Source organism: Rattus norvegicus, chromosome 3 (genome assembly GCF_021556685.1).
Source record: "Rattus norvegicus strain SHRSP/BbbUtx chromosome 3, alternate assembly SHRSP_T2T, whole genome shotgun sequence".
Classification (NCBI taxonomy): Eukaryota; Metazoa; Chordata; class Mammalia; order Rodentia; family Muridae; genus Rattus; species Rattus norvegicus.
Window position 1 is genome coordinate 139,872,192 of NC_141536.1, and position 17,503 is coordinate 139,889,694.

Consider the following 17,503-nt stretch of genomic DNA (forward strand, 5'->3'; position numbering starts at 1 on the left):
TGTGGTTAGGACAAAACGGCAACCAACAGATTGGGAAAAGATCTTTACCAATCCTACAACAGATAGAGGGCTAATGTCCAAAATATACAAAGAACTCAAGAAGTTAGATTCCAGAGAGCCGAATAACCCTATTAAAAAATGGGGATACAAAGCTAAACAAAACATTCTCACCTGAGGATTATCGAATGGCCAAAAAGCACCTAAAGAAATGTTCAACATCCTTAGTCATCAGGGAAATGCAAATCAAAACCACACTGAGATTTCACCTCACTCCAGTCAAAATGGCTAAGATAAAAAAACTCAGGTGACAGCAGAGGCTGGCAAGGATGTGGAGAAAAAAGAACACTCCTCCATTGTTGATGGGATTGCAAATTCGTACAACCACTCTGGAAATCAGTTTGGAGGTGCCTCAGAAAATTGGACATAGCACTACCTGAAGACCCAGCTATACCTCTCTTGGGCATATACCCAAAAGATGCTCCAACATACAACAAAGACACATGCTCCACTATGTTCATAGCAGCCTTATTTATAGTAGCCAGAAGCTGGAAAGAACCCAGATGCCCTTCAACAGAGGAATGGATTCAAAAATTTGGCACATCTACACAATGGAGTACTACTCAGCTATCAAAAACAATGACTTCATGAAATTCATAGGCAAATGGAATGAACTAGAAAATATCATCCTGCATGAGGTAACTCAATCACAGAAAACACACTTGCTATGCATTCATTGATAAGTGGATATTAGCCAAAAAGCTTGAATTACCCAAGATGCAATCCATAGACCACAGGAAGCTCAAGAAGAAGGATGATTAATATCGGATGCTCCAACTCCTTCTTAAAAAGGGAAAAATTATCCATATGAGGGGCTATGGAAGCAAAATTTAGAGCAGTGATTCAAGGAACGGCCATTTAGACCCTGCCTCACATGTGGCCCATATAAATACACCCACCAAAACTAGATAAGATTGATGACTCTAAAAAATGCATGCTGAAAGAGACCGGATATAGATCTCTCGTGAGAGACACATCCAGAGCATGTCCAATACAGAGGTCAATGCTAGCAGCAAACCACTGAACTGAGAACAGGACCCCCTTGGGGGAATTAGAGGAAGTATTGAAAGAGCTGAAGGAGCTTGCAAACCCATAAAACCAACAATGCCAACCAATCAGAGCTTCCAGGGACTAAACCAATACCAAAAGACTATACATGGACTGACCCAGGGCTCAAACTGCATATGTAGCAGAGAATAGCTTTTTGGGGGCACCAGTGGAAGGGAAAGCCCTTGGTCCTGCCAAGGTTGGACCCCCAGTGCAGGGGAATGTGGGAAGGGCAGTAAGGGGGATGTATGAGGGGAATACCCGTATGGAAGATGGGGAGGGGAGGGGATAGGGTTTTATGGACAGAAAACCAGAAAGGCGAATAACATTTGAAATGTAAGTAAAGAAATATATCTAATAAAAAATTTTAAAAAAGAAGTATGATTAGGCTTATGTGGCTCTCTTTTGTGGTTGCTGTGAGATGATTAATTTCTTGGTTTTTGTTTGATATAATTACCCTCTGTGTTTTGGAGTTTTCCTTCTAATATCCTTCATAGGGTTAGATTAGTAGAAAGATATTGCTTAAATTTGGTTTTGTTATAGAATATCTTGATTTCTCAATCTACAGTGATTGAGAGTTTGCTGGTTATAGTAGCTTGGGCTGGCATTTCTGTTCTCTGAGCGTCTGCATGACATCTGTCCAGGATCTTCTTCCTTTTAGAATCTCTGTTGAGAAATCTGGTGTAATTCAGATAGGCCTGCCTTTCTATGTTACTGGGACTTTTTCCCTTTAGATTTCTTTCTGTGTTCTGTGTATTTAGTGTTTTGATTATTTTGTGACAGGAGTTGTGTTTTGTTTTTGTTTTTTGTTTTTTTTTTTTTGTGGTCTAATCTATTTGGTGTTTTGTAGGTTTCTTGTACATTTATGGCCATCTATTTCTTTATGTTAAGTAAGTTTTCATCTATGATTTTGTTAAAGATATTTTCTGGTCCTTTGATTTGGGAATCATCACCTATTATTCTTAGGCTTGGACTTTTCATTGTGTCCTTAATTTCCTGGATATTTATGTTTATGAGCTTTTGCTCCTAATTTAATTGACTTTGACAATAACAGAAAGAACAGAAAGCCCACACACTCATGAAAACTGAACAATTCTCTACTCAAAGATAACTTAGTCAAGGAAGAAATAAAGACAGAAATAAAGACTTTCTAGAATTTCATGAAAATGAAGGCACAACATAACCAAACTTTTGGGATGCAATAAAAGCAGTGCTAAGAGGAAAACTCATAGCTCTGTGTGCCTCCAAAAAGAAATTGGAGAGGGCATACATCAATACCTTGACAGCACACCTGAAATCTCTAGAACAAAAAGAAGCAAATACATCCAAGAGGAGTAGAAGGTAGGAAATAATCAAACTCAAGGCTGAAATCAACCAAATAGAAATAAAAGAGACTATACAAAGAATTAACAAGACCAAGAGCTATTCCTTTGAGAAAATCAACAAGATAGATAAACCCTTATCCAGATTAACCAGAGGGCACAGAAAGAGTATCCAAATTGCAAAATCTGAAATCAAAATGGAGACATAACAACAGAAACTGAGGAAATTCAAAAATTATCAGATCTTATTACAAAAGCCTATACTCAACAAAACTGGGAAACCTGGAGGAAATAGGCAATTTTCTAGACAGATACCAGGTACCAAAGTTAAATCGGGATCAGATAAACCATCTAAACAGTCCCATAACCCCTATAGACACAAAAGCAGTCATTAAAAGTCTTCCAACCAAAAAAAGCCCAGGACAGACAGGTTTAGTGGAAAAGTATATTAAACATTCAAAGAAGACCTAATACCAATACTCAAAATATTCCACAAAAATAGAAACAGAAGGAACATTACCCAATTCCTTCTATGAAGCCACAATTATGCTTATACCTAAACTATGCAAAGACCAAAGAAAGAGAACTTCAGACTAATTTCCCTTATGAATATCGATGCAAAAATACTCAAAAATATTCTCGAAAACTGAATCAAAGAACAACACATCAAAACGATCATTCACCATGATCAAATAGGCTTCATCCCAGGGATTCAGGGAAGGCTCAATAAATGGAAATCCATCAACAGAATTCATTATATAAACAAACACCAAGAAAAAAAAAACACATGATCATCTCATTAGATGCTAAGAAAGCATTTGACAAAGTTCAATATCCCTTCATATTAAAAGGCTTTGAAAGATCAGGTCCATACCTAAACATAGTAAAAGCAACATACAGCAAACCAGTAGCCAACATCAGACAAAATGGAGAGAATCTTGAAGCAATCCCACTAAAATCAGGGACTAGAAAAGGCTGCCCACTCTCTCCCTACTTATTCAATATAGTTCTTGAAGTCCTAGCCAGAGCAATCAGACAACAAAAGGAGGTCAAGGGGATACAGATCGGAAAAGAAGAAGTCAAAGTATCACTATTTGCAGATAATAGGATAGTATACTTAAGTGACCCCAAAAATTCCACCAGAGAACTACTAAGCCTGATAAAAAAAAGTTCAGCAAGGTGGATGGATATAATATTCTAGAAACTTCTTTTTTTTTCTTGGAGCTGGGGACCGAACCCAGGGCCTTAAGCGCTCTACCATTGAGCCAAATCCCCACCCCCTTGATGGATATAATATTAACTCAAACAAATCAGTAGCCTTCCTCTACTCAAAGGATAATCAGGCTGAGAAAGAAATTAGAGAAAGGAGACCCTTCACAATAGTCATAAATACTATAAAATATCTTGGTGTGACTCTAACCAAGCAAGTGAATGATCAGTATGGCAAGAACTTCAATGTCTGAAGAAAGAAATTGAAGAAGATCTCAGAAGATGGAAAGACCTCCCATGCTCATGGATTGGCAGATTTCATAGAGTAAAAATGGCCATTTTTGCCAAAAGCAATCTACAGATTCAATGTAATCCCCATCAAAATTACAACTCAATTCTTCATAGAGTTAGAAAGATCAATTTTCAAATTCATTTAGAATAACAAAAAACGCAGGATAGCAAAAACTATTTTCAGCAATAAAAAATCTTCTGGGGGAATCACCATCCCTGACCTCAAGCTGTATTACAGACCATTTGTGATTTAAGAAAACTGCATGGAATTGGTACAGAGAAAGCCAAATAGATCAAAGGAATAGAATTGAAGACCCAGAAATGAACACACACACCTATGGTCACTTGATCATTGACAAAGGAGCTGAAACCATCCAGTGGGAAAAAATTGCATTTCAACAAATGGTGCTGCTTTATCTGAAGATCAGTATGTAGAAGAATGCAAATCAATCCATTCTTATGTCCTTGTAAAAAGCCCAAGTCCTAGTAGATCAAGTACCTCCACATAAAACCAGATACAGTGAAACTAATAGAAGAAAATGTGGGGAAGAGCATCAAACACAGGCACAGAGGAAAATTTCCTGAACAGAACAAAAAAAGTTTATGCTCTAAGATCAAGAATGGACAAATAAGACCTCATAAAATTGCAAAGCTTCTGTGAGTCAAAGGACACTGTGAATAGTACGAAACAACAACCAACCAATTGGGGAAAGGTCTTTACCAATCCTAAATTTGACATATACAGTATATACAATATCAATCACATACAAAGAACTTAAAAAGTTAGACTCCATAGAATCAAATAACCCTATTAAAAATGTGGTACAGAACTAAAAGCAAGAATCCTAAACAAAGAAATACTGAATGACCACGGAGAACCTAAAGAAATAAACATCCTTAGTCATCAGGGAAATGCAAATCAAAATGACCCTGAGATTCCACCTCAAATAAGTCAGAAGGGTTAAGATAAAAAACTCAGGTGACAGCAGATGCTGGCGAGAATGTGGAGAAAGAGGAACACTCCTCCATTGTTGGTGGGATTGCAGACTGGTACAACCATTCTGGAAATCAGTCTGGAGGTTCCTCAGAAAATTGGCTATAGTACTACCTGAGGACTCAGCTATACCATTCCTGGGCATATACCCAAAAGATGTCCAACATACAACAAAGACACGTGCTCCACTATGTTATAGCAGCCTTATTTATAATAGCCAGAAGCTGGAAAGAACCCAGATGCCCTTCAACAGAGGAATGGATACAGAAAATGTGGTACATCTACACAATGGAATATTACTCAGCTATCAAAAACAATGACATCATGAAATTCTTAGGCAAATGGATGGAACTAGAAAATATTCTTAAGATTTTAAAGAAAGGGGGCTGGGGATTTAGCTCAGTGGTAGAGCGCTTACCTAGGAAGCGCAAGGCCCTGGGTTCGGTCCCCAGCTCCGAAAAAAAGAACCAAAAAAAAAAAAAAAAGATTTTAAAGAAAGTATTTATTCATTCACGAGTGCTCTGTCTTCATGTATACCTTAGTTCCAGAAGGCGGCATCAGATCTTCTTTTATTAATAGTGATGAATCACTGTGTGTTTGCTGAGAACTGAACTCACGACCTCTGGAAGAACAGCTGGTACCATCTCACCAGCCTATGATCTATTTTTTTTTTTTGGTTCTTTTTTTCGGAGCTGGGGATCGAACCCAGGGCCTTGTGCTTCCTAGGCAAGCGCTCTACCACTGAGCTAAATCCCCAACCCCTATATGATCTATTTTTAATTAAGAAGTCTTTTTTTTTAAATTACTAGATATTTTCTTTGTGGGGCCACACATCGATAAAGTCTTTTCAAGCAAGCATTAAATTTGTAAAATATTAATAATAACTGAGGAATTGGCTTCTTATATTTAATTATGGTTTTGTCATTATTTCTACCATATATAAAGTCTATAGCCTATTTTAAAAGTGTTTTCTTTATAAAGATATTAAACTCTGAATGAAAAAATTATTATGAAGGGACAGATACTAGCACAATAAATAATATAATAATAAATCTATTTAGGGCAAACTTTAGGTCAGGCAGAACTAAAGAAAAAATATACAACATTTCAAATTAAAAATTGCAGGTCTTTTATTGCCATTTCCATGAAAGTATTTTTATTGGAAATCCAAAAATCCATTTGGAAAATATTCCATTAAATCCTCCTCATATTAGGGAAACTGCCTTTCATTTTTTGTTTTAAAAGTTCATGTAGGGGTTGGGGATTTAGCTCAGTGGTAGAGCGCTTGCCTAGGAAGCGCAAGGCCCTGGGTTCGGTCCCCAGCTCCGAAAAAAAAAGAACCAAAAAAAAAAAGTTCATGTATGTGTTCCATATTTATGTAATTTCTCTTCTTATATCTCCCAACTCAAGTCCGTGCCTCTCTTCCTTTAATTATTTTTGCTACGTGGCCCAGGATTCTGTATTCTAAGAAACTCTAACCATAACTCTTTTAACCATATGGTTGTCCTGACAAGATCTGCATGATGACTACCCAAGACGCTGTTGCAACATTATCAGAGGAAGTCTCACAAGAGCACTACAAGAAATGTTAGAGGCAGTGAAAAATTGCCAAAAGAGGTTAAATGAGTGTACTCTAGGGATAAACCCTGTAATGGGACATCCAGTACCAGGTGGTCAGTCTGTCCTAAAAACGTTTACATTAAAAGTGCTGACTGGGCATAATTGATGTTTTTAGCTATTTATCTTTACTTCAGTACTTACTCGGCCATACTGAGAGATCTTTAAACTTGGTTTTCTGTACAATGTTGCCAATATTTCATTTTCTCCCACCAATAAACAAATTCTATCTTTCTTAGAACTTAAGAGCTGTGCAATTGACACATCTGGAATTCTGGAGGACCGTGATTGAATACACAGCTCTTCTTGATGGGGACACGAACTTCATTAGAAATAACTTAGGGGCTCGAGAGATGGCTCAGCGGTTAAGAGCACCGACTGCTCTTCCAGAGTTCCTGAGTTTGATTCCCAGCAACCACATGGTGGCTCACAACCATCTGTCAAGGGATCCGATGCCCTCTTCTGGTCTGAAGACAGCTACAGTGTACTTGTATACATAAAATAAATAAATCTTTAAAAAAGAAAGAAAGAAAGAAAGAAAGAAAGAAAGAAAGAAAGAAAGAAAGAAAGAAAGAAAGAAAGAAAGAAAGAAAAAGAAATAACTTAGGCTTTCAGGAAGCTCACAGCCACCTCCAGTTGCAGTGTTTTTCTGCCTGAGTTGATGACATTAGTCTTTCCTGTACAGTTATTCCAGTTGCCTGGGGCTCAAAGGGCTCTAGATGAGGCACTTGTGGTGCATTATATTTGAGCAGCAAAGGCTTCTGGGTGGGGCAGTTGGCGTGCATTATATTTGAGCGCAAAGGCTTCTGGGTAAAGCAGTTAACAAGCTTTGCTGTTGCTTCTGCGCAAAGGCCTCTGGATGAAGCAGTTGGTGGGCGGTGCTCCTGCCTGTGCTTGGAGGACTCCTCTGGATGCCAAGGCTGTGCGCTCGGGGAGACGGTTTCAGGTGAAAAGGGGTTAAATGTAGTATATGTCTAAAATTTTAGACAGCTAAAAGTTTAAACATTTAACAAAAATATCTAATATCTGCCTAATACACGTATTCTCTGTGGGAGTCCATTATTGTTTTTCCCCTTTAAATGAGCTTCCTGGGTTCACGGATTTTTTTTTTTAAACTAAGTGTAGTAGACAGTTTAGCACTGTTTCATTTTCTTGACTGGTAAAGTAGCTAACAGCTTTGCCTGCCCATTAGATTTTTGTACCTATCTGTAGCAGGTTACTCCATGTTTTTAAAGACTCCTTTACTATGGAAAGATATCCCAGCAGTTGATGGTGGAATGGTGTCAGGGGAGGGAGATGAATTGGCATTCCTAGGACTGATGTAACAAACTTGAATTAAGATAAATCTATTGTCTCACACTCTGGTGTCTAGGAGTTTAAAACCAAGGTCTTGTCAGGGATGGGCATACTGGAAGCTCTTAGAGAGCATGTAAGCTTCAGATGTTGGTTTGCAATCCCAGATGTCTCTTGACTTTTGACTCTCCATCACTACACTGTCTGCATGCCTTTCCTTTAAAGGCTCCTGTGTATCTAGTCTATGTGCTTTACACTGTATATGAAAGCCAACAGATTAGAGCCCACTCTAGTCTCATGAACTCAGCTTGGTTACACCTTGAAAGATCCTTAATATGGTTTGAACCTGAAATGTGCCCTATAGACTCCTGTTTTGAATTCTTGGTTGGTCTTCTCTCCAGCTTTGCTATTTGGGGAAATTCTGGAAGCTTCTGGACAATGGAAGATGGCACTTACTGGTTTTCAACCATAAAATATCTCACGGATTCTCTCTGCTTGGCCCACAGCAATGTGTGTGAACAGCTGTTGTGTACTGCACACTGCTACCACTATGTCCTTGTCATCAAACTTACAGAGCCAAGCAAATATGAACAGACATAGTATGTCAAAATACATCCCTAGTCCCAACATTGTTGCATTAACAGGTTCTGTAAATAGAACGTAACAAATATTTTAAGAGCATGGAATTCTACCTACAGAAACATATAATCTTATTAGCATTGCTCATAAAAATACCTCTGATCTGAGGAGGATCTTGGTTGGTAAAATGTCCTTGGTTGTGAGAATGAAGACGTTATTCTTGATACCCTGTTCCTATGTAGGAGCCTAGGTTGGTATTTTGTGTTGATTACCCTGACCCTGACGAGAGGAAGACCTTCTCCCCTGGAGCTCACTGGCTTGCCACTCTAGCTAAGTTTGTGTTCCCCGGGTGCCAGTGAGTCTGCCACAAAGGACAAGGTAGACAATGACAAAAATAAGTATCTCCGGAAGAGGTTGGCCTTTGGTCTTTGTCCATGCACATGCCTGGACCTCCTGCCTCGAATACCTTCCTTTTAACTGTGTCCTTGCCTATTAGTACATTATCCACTTCTCATTGTTGAGCAAAAGTTCTCTGGGTTCTTTGTGTTCACACTCCCTCCTCCTACTGCCTTTCAGGTAGTTTTCTTTGGGATTGGAATGGTGTAGGCATTCATGTCTACTGATAATTCTTCAGGTCACAGATGGTCCAGTTTCCCTGTACTAAATCCAGTCATCCGTTCTTAGCCTAAACCTGGTACTGGGAGGGTCAGTGCCTGTTTTGTGACCCTCCCTTCAGCTTCCTCAGTGTTTCTACTCTCAGCTTTAGCCTTTGGCCTTTTGGCAACCACTGGTCCTGCCAACGTTTCCTGTCTGATCTAATGCTTTGATTGTAATTACTTTGACAATATAATTTCTTCAACATTGTTTTGGTGTTTTCCAGTTTCGTTTCATAAAGTTTCATTCCTGTACCATTTTTCTTATATCCCTTAATTTTACTCAAGGCATTAAGCCAAATTATGAGAAAAAATTTAATATGTGACAGAGATATTGGGCTTAAATTTTTCTTTCAGTATATGTAGTTAGGACTGAATCTTGCTATGTAGTTTTAGAATAGTCTTGAAGTAAGGATCTTCTTGACTTTTTGGTGCTAGAATTAGAATTCTGAGCCATGATATCTGACATTATTAGTTATTATTATAACTATTATTGTTATTGTTGTTGTTGTTAGTTTTTTTTAAAGGTGGTCTCACTATGTAGCTCTGTCTCTACTAGAACTCATTATATAGACCATGCTGGCCTCAAATAGCGAGAGATCTGCCTCGTTCAGGTGCTGGATTTAAAGGTGTGAACAATTATGTCAAGCTCACATTCGACTTTAAATTTTATGATGCATTTACTTTTAAAAAATTGTATTGTTTTGTGTATGGATGGTTTGTCTTCATGTACATATGAGCAGCACATGTGTGCCTGGTGCCCACGGAGGTCAAATCCCCTGGAAGAGGAAATAGAGATGTCACCAGTCGCTATGCAGGTGCTGAGAACTGAATGTTCTAAGTATTTCCTACAGCTTCTGCAAGTGCAGCAAGCGATTGCAACTGCTGCTGCGCCATCTTTCTACTTCCTATTATTACTTTTAAAAATCTGTCTATTGAGTGTAATTAGTGCTGCCCATGGACACATGGATGTGGGGCCATCCCTTAGAGCATTCTCAATCTACCATGAACCATACGCCTAAAGAAAAGTGACTCTCCTTCTCCTAGTAGCTATGAACTGTAAATTGTTCCTCGGAGTGGAGATTCATGTGCCCTTCCTGAACCATGCATCTGTGATTTGTGCGTGAGTGTGTGTGCGTGTACGTGTGCGTGTGCATGCGTGTGTATCACCTTTGACACCTTAACCGGTGGCTACACCACTGAAGAAAATGTCTTTCCCTCTCTCAGAACCATTAGCTACTTTAAGGTCCTCAAAGTGTGTGGTGGCCTCCTGAGCCCTTTCCCTTAGCAACTATTACCTTCCTATGAATCTTCGGAAGAAGTTGGAAACTGTGCGTCCATGATAGGGTGTGGATATGCTCCACCGTGTGGATGTCATTACAGTTGCTATGAGTTTAACACTGCCGCAAACATGTTATGCCTGGAAGACAGTGTTGTACAATTCCCAACCTTTCCTCTGTACAATTAACAATGTATGAGCTGTCGGTAGTAATGTTTCCTCTATTGTGAAATTCCTACAGACTTAATTTGGGGATTCACCATCTTCATATGGATATCTAATCCATAACTTTTTTTTTTTGGTTCCTTTTTTCGGAGCTGGGGACCGAACCCAGGGCCTTGCGCTTCCTAGGCAAGCGCTCTACCACTGAGCTAAATCCCCAACCCCTCTAATCCATAACTTTAATCTGAAAACTTCTCCATTATTTTGTGTCTCATGTATACAAACTTTTTGTGTGTCCCATAGTAAATACACCAATCCTTGGAAACCAAACAATGTGGTGAAGAGTAAGAGTTGTCAGTTTGATAAATTGCAACTTTATGCTCAACCCTTACTGGCTGGCTATGTGAGTCAGGTAGATGTGGTCTAATCACAAATAAGATGGGAATATATGAAACTATATTTTAGAATAAATACATACACTTTCCATTATTTGGTTATACTTCTTAGATTTAAATAACTTGATATTGTTTTCATTGTTTTAAGCAAATGCAACTGAAAATAATTTTTAAAAACATAGCTCTCCAGAAGTCATTTGAGGTACTCTGAACAAATTACTAAATTCCCTAAACAAAAAAAAAAAGTTACGGGATGTAAATTTAATCAGAATATCACTTATTCTGATTGATTAAATGGTATAGGGCTTTATTCTGAATCTTGCACTGTTTTATTTACAGGGAGGGGTTAAACTATTCATCTATAAATGGGAAGCGAAGCACATCACAAAGCGAAGCCAGTAAAGCTGGTCTCTCACTAGCCAAAGTGAAATGACTGGAAGATGCCAAGCTCCTGAATATGGCGAGACACCAGCTGGTTCCCATGATAGGGAGCTTCCCACAATGGCACCGGGTCTGGTGATTCTCTAGTAGGATATTCAGGACTCACCACACAGTTACACATGGATAAGATTTTCTCAGGTGCCAGTTTAAAGCCAATTTTGTGATAGCCAGACTTTGGAGGACAGTGTACTTGGTGCTTGAGTGTTCACGAACAGAATGGCTAGGCCTAGAGCAACCCTTCATTCCTACGAAATAGGGTGAAGCCAACTCTCCTTGGCGTCTTCCTCTTGATAAATGATAGGCAGGGGTTGGAAGTTTGTTCATGACACTGGCAGTAAGAACTCTGCTAAGGTCACGGCAGATGGATTCACATTTAGCTTTTCTAATATAATTTTAAGCTGTTAATTTATTTCATTTGCTTTGCACTTCTTCATAGGCTCCTTCAGTGGAAGAATCTATGGATTTAGCAGTGAAAATGAAGACAAATCATGAAACTTTGCTTCTTTATCTGTAAGTATTTTAAGTCTAACACAGAGGAGATTATAATGGAGAGGCTTACAATTGACTTTTGAGGATATATATATATATATATATACATATATATGTGTGTGTATAAATACATAATATATATATTCAAAAAGAATATATAACCCAAGAAATGATTCACTTAAGAAACTCTAATCTCAGTATTGAAATAAGTCATGTCTGTATTTTGAGTGTATATTTGTATAGTGGGAAATATTTTATTATATGGATAGAAAAGCTACTGTAAGATCTTTAGTTCGTTCAGAGACACTAAGGGGCATTCTCTCTCAAGCCAAGGATGAGTGCTGTGAACAGACGCCACCCAGCGTCACACTAAGGTGCAGAGAGGAGCTCTGGTCAAAGGCAGACTCAGCTCAGCCCTTTGGCTTCCAACTCCTGCCGAGTGACTTTGGCTAAGGTACTGGTGACATCTGTACCACACAGGTGTTCCGTGCTTCAGTAGGTGCAAGGAATCCTCCAACATTGGGAAGCACTTAAAATTGAGGGCCTTCCAGGGATCCCTGGCAGTGCTGTGAGGCAGCAACTGGAATTTTTAAAAATGCAGGAAAAGCGAAGAAAGCCTGTGTTAGTTTTACAATATGAACTAAAGACAGACAAGAGAGTAACCAGAAGGAGAGTGAGTGCAAGAAAGTTTTCGTTTCTTTTTTTTTGTTTGTTTGTTTATTTGTTTTGGTACAGTTTTTTGCTTTGTCTGTTTTTTCACTCTTGTCCTTTTAACCCTTTGTTGCTTGTTTATGGTGAGGTCATGAGAGAGGTCTCTAAGTACTTCTTCTTTTTTTTTTTTTTTTTTGGTTCTTTTTTTCGGAGCTGGGGACCGAACCCAGGGCCTTGCGCTTCCTAGGCAAGCGCTCTACCACTGAGCTAAATCCCCAACCCCTCTAAGTACTTCTTATATTCACACTCTCAGTCCCAGACAGGGAAAACTGTCATTATCCCCTTCCTTAACACAGTGTTTGTTCAATCTAGTTCATGGTGCTTTGGCTAAAGAACACTTCTTGTGGAGTTGTGAAGTCTCAATTTCTTAATGCCAACAATGTCCTCTTTCAGAAGATGTAGCCTTTCTTCTTCACACAGCTTATCCGCCTCCTGGAGGAACTAAGAAACAATGTCAAGGTTGATAATAATGACAACCTTCCTGTCTTGGGTAGTGGGCAGATTCCACGGAGACCCCAAGACTCCAGAGCAGACAAGCACAGTCAAATGGCCCTGAGCGCCCCCTTGTGCTGAGTTAGCTACAGTGCACACCTTCATTCTCAGCTCTTAAGTCTGCTTTCAGTCAGCTGAGGTGTAGAGCATCTCGGAGGAGAGTTATGGTAGGCTCTTTTCTGCAAGCATAAAAGAGCATCATTAATAGTGTCAGGGACTGGTCCTCATCCACAGGAAAAGTTTCAAAGTGGGCCATTTATTGATTGGCCATTCCATCAGTCTCTGCTTCATCTTTGTCTCTGTATTGTGTGTGTGTGTGTGTGTGTGTGTGTGTGTGTGAGTGTGTGTGAGTGAAAGCTGTTAACAGGCCATCGCCTGCAGCAAGGCCTCCAGCAGCAGCTTCACCACCTGCAGGTGGATTCCCTGCTACTGTGCCTGGGCAGCCAGGCCTAATGGCTCCACCACTGTGGATGTGACTGTGGTCTCTGTTGTGGGGCACCCATGGATCAGGCCCTCGCCAGAGACTTCAGTGCCTGTGGTAAGGAGGAGAACAAAGCTTGACATCAACCACCAGGAGCTCAACCACTGGAGCAGCAGCCTGGTGACTCTTGCTTTTTTGAGATCAAACATTTTCTGGAAAGCACTCAGAAAAATGATGTCAAGTTCTATGGGGTTTGCACAAGGGGCTGAGGGAATTCAGACTGCCAGTTAACTAATCTATCTCAGAAGTTCATTTTGAAGAACTGGAATATGTGGCTGTAATGATCAGAGACTTTGGTATAAAAAATAAACCTGATGGCACCGGTATGGGCCCTGAGTAAACTTTATTAACATAACAGCCCTGCTGCTTCAGAACTGCCTTGAAAGAGAGCTTTCTGTGTATAGAAGTTCACTGAGGTCTCTGCTCCCAGACCCCGTGAGAGAGAGAGACCTCACCGCCTGGTCAGGTGGGCACTCCTGAGGCTGCAGAGCGGAAGAGACCACCAACACTGCTCACCCCTGCCCACATCCCTGGCCCAAGAGGAAACTGTATAAGGCCTCTGGGCTCCCGTGGGGGAGGGCCCAGGAGCGGCAGGACCCCTGCCTGAGACACCGCCGGAACCTGAAGGAAACAGACCGGATAAACAGTTCTCTGCACCCAAATCCCGTGGGAGGGAAAGCTAAACCTTCAGAGAGGCAGACAAGCCTGGGAAACCAGAAGAGACTGCTCTCTGCACACACATCTCGGACGCCAGAGGAAAAAGCCAAAGACCATCTGGAACCCTGATGCACTGAAGCTCCCGGAAGGAGCGGCGCAGGTCTTCCTGGTTGCTGCCGCCACAGAGAGCCCAAGGGCAGCACCCCGCGAGCGAACTTGAGCCTCAGGACCACAGGTAAGACCAACTTTTCTGCTGCAAGTGACCTACCTGGTGAACTCAAGACACAGGCCCACAGGAACAGCTGAAGACCTGTAGAGAGGAAAACCAACACGCCCGAAAGCAGAACACTCTGTCCCCATAACTGACTGAAAGAGAGGAAAATAGGTCTACAGCACTCCTGACACACAGGCTTATAGGACAGTCTAGCCACTGTCAGAAATAGCAGAACAAAGTAACACTAGAGATAATCTGATGGCGAGAGGCAAGCGCAGGAATCCAAGCAACAGAAACCAAGACTACATGGCATCATCGGAGCCCAATTCTCCCACCAAAACAAACATGGAATATCTAAACACACCAGAAAAGCAAGATCTAGTTTCAAAATCATATTTGATCATGATGCTGGAGGACTTCAAGAAAGACGTGAAGAACTCCCTTAGAGAAACACAGGAAAACATTAATAAACAAGTAGAAGCCTACAGAGAGGAATCGCAAAAATCCCTGGAAGAATTCCAGGAAAACATAAACAAGTAGAAGCCCATAGAGAGGAGACACAAAAATCCCTGAAAGAATTCCAGGAAAACACAATCAAACAGTTGAAGGAATTAAAAATGGAAATAGAAGCAATCAAGAAAGAACACATGGAAACACCCCTGGATATAGAAAACCAAAAGAAGAGACAAGGAGCCGTAGATACAAGCTTCACCAACAGAATACAAGAGATAGAAGAGAGAATCTCAGGAGCAGAAGATTCCATAGAAGTCATAGACTCAACTGTCAAAGATAATGTAAAGTGGAAAAAGCTACTGGTCCAAAACATACAGGAAATCCAGGACTCGATGAGAAGATCAAACCTAAGGATAATAGGTATAGAAGAGAGTGAAGACTCCCAGCTCAAAGGACCAGTAAATATCTTCAACAAAATCATAGAAGAAAACTTCCCTAACCTAAAAAAAAGAGATACCCATAGGCATACAAGAAGCCTACAGAACTCCAAATAGATTGGACCAGAAAAGAAACACCTCCTGTCACATAATTGTCAAAACACCAAACGCACAAAATAAAGAAAGAATATTAAAAGCAGTAAGGGAAAAAGGTCAAGTAACATATAAAGGCAGACCTATCAGAATCACACCAGACTTCTCCCCAGAAACTATGAAGGCCAGAAGATCCTGGACTGATGTCATACAGACCCTAAGAGAACACAAATGCCAGCCCAGGTTACTGTATCCAGCAAAACTCTCAATTAACATAGATGGAGAAACCAAGATATTCCATGACAAAACCAAATTTACACAATATCTTTCTACAAATCCAGCACTACAAAGGATAATAAATGGTAAAGCCCAACATAAGGAGGCAAGCTATACCCTAGAAGAAGCAAGAAACTAATCATCTTGGCAACAAAACAAAGAGAATGAAAGCACACAAACATAACCTCACATCCAAATATGAATATAACAGGAAGCAATAATCACTATTCCTTAATATCTCTCAACATCAATGGCCTCAACTCCCCAATAAAAAGAAATAGATTAACAAACTGGATACGCAACGAGGACCCTGCATTCTGCTGCCTACAGGAAACACACCTCAGAGACAAAGACAGACACTACCTCAGAGTGAAAGGCTGGAAAAGAACTTTCCAAGCAAATGGTCAGAAGAAGCAAGCTGGAGTAGCCACTCTAATATCAAATAAAATCAATTTTCAACTAAAAGTCATCAAAAAAGATAAGGAAGGACACTTCATATTCATCAAAGGAAAAATCCACCAAGATGAACTCTCAATCCTAAATATCTATGCCCCAAATACAAGGGCACGTACATACGTAAAAGAAACCTTACTAAAGCTCAAAACACACATTGCACCTCACACAATAATAGTGGAAGATTTCAACACCCCACTCTCATCAATGGACAGATCATGGAAACAGAAATTAAACAGTGATGTCGACAGAATAAGAGAAGTCATGAGCCAAATGGACTTAACGGATATTTATAGAACATTCTATCCTAAAGCAAAAGGATATACCTTCTTCTCAGCTCCTCATGGTACTTTCTCCAAAATTGACCATATAATTGGTCAAAAAACGGGCCTCAACAGGTACAGAAAGATAGAAATAATCCCATGCGTGCTATCGGACCACCACGGCCTAAAACTGGTCTTCAATAACAATAAGGGAAAAACGCCCACATATACGTGGAAATTGAACAATGCTCTACTCAATGATAACCTGGTCAAGGAAGAAATAAAGAAAGAAATTAAAAACTTTTTAGAATTTAATGAAAATGAAGGTACAACATACCCAAACTTATGGGACACAATGAAAGCTGTGCTAAGAGGAAAACTCATAGCGCTGAGTGCCTGCAGAAAGAAACAGGAAAGAGCATATGTCAGCAGCTTGACAGCACACCTAAAAGCTCTAGAACAAAAAGAAGCAAATACACCCAGGAGGAGTAGAAGGCAGGAAATAATCAAACTCAGAGCTGAAATCAACCAAGTAGAAACAAAAAGGACCATAGAAAGAATCAACAGAACCAAAAGTTGGTTCTTTGAGAAAATCAACAAGATAGATAAACCCTTAGCCAGACTAACAAGAGGACACAGAGAGTGTGTCCAAATTAACAAAATCAGAAATGAAAAGGGAGACATAACTACAGATTCAGAGGAAATTCAAAACATCATCAGATCTTACTATAAAAACCTATATTCAACAAAACTTGAAAATCTTCAGGAAATGGACAATTTCCTAGACAGATACCAGGTAGTGAAGTTAAATCAGGAACAGATAAACCAGTTAAAGCTATCCTCAACAATAAAAGGACTTCAGGGGAAATCACTATCCCTGAACTCAAGCAGTATTACAGAGCAATAGTGATAAAAACTGCATGGTATTGGTACAGAGACAGACAGATAGACCAATGGAATAGAATTGAAGACCCAGAAATGAACCCACACACCTATGGGCACTTGATTTTTGACAAAGGAGCCAAAACCATCCAATGGAAAAAAGATAGCATTTTCAGCAAATGGTGCTGGTTCAACTGGAGGGCAACATGTAGAAGAATGCAGATCGATCCATGCTTATCACCCTGTACAAAGCTTAAGTCCAA

At 39.9% G+C, this 17,503-nt stretch overlaps 2 long non-coding RNA genes across 3 annotated transcripts in view; one reads left to right on the plus strand and one right to left on the minus strand.

Annotated features, from left to right (window-relative positions):
* LOC102548278 (uncharacterized) overlaps window positions 1-7,302 on the minus strand; it is a 33,022-nt gene extending 25,720 nt beyond the window's left edge. The window contains 1 exon segment of the long non-coding RNA NR_185102.1: window positions 7,168-7,302. This is a non-coding gene — a long non-coding RNA (uncharacterized LOC102548278).
* Window positions 7,303-7,338: 36 nt separating this feature from the next.
* LOC120101749 (uncharacterized) overlaps window positions 7,339-17,503 on the plus strand; it is a 44,607-nt gene continuing 34,442 nt past the window's right edge. For both annotated transcript variants that reach the window (XR_015684710.1, XR_015684709.1), the window contains exons 1-2: window positions 7,339-7,483; window positions 11,776-11,849. This is a non-coding gene — a long non-coding RNA (uncharacterized LOC120101749). The remainder of the gene's footprint in view (window positions 7,484-11,775; window positions 11,850-17,503) is intronic.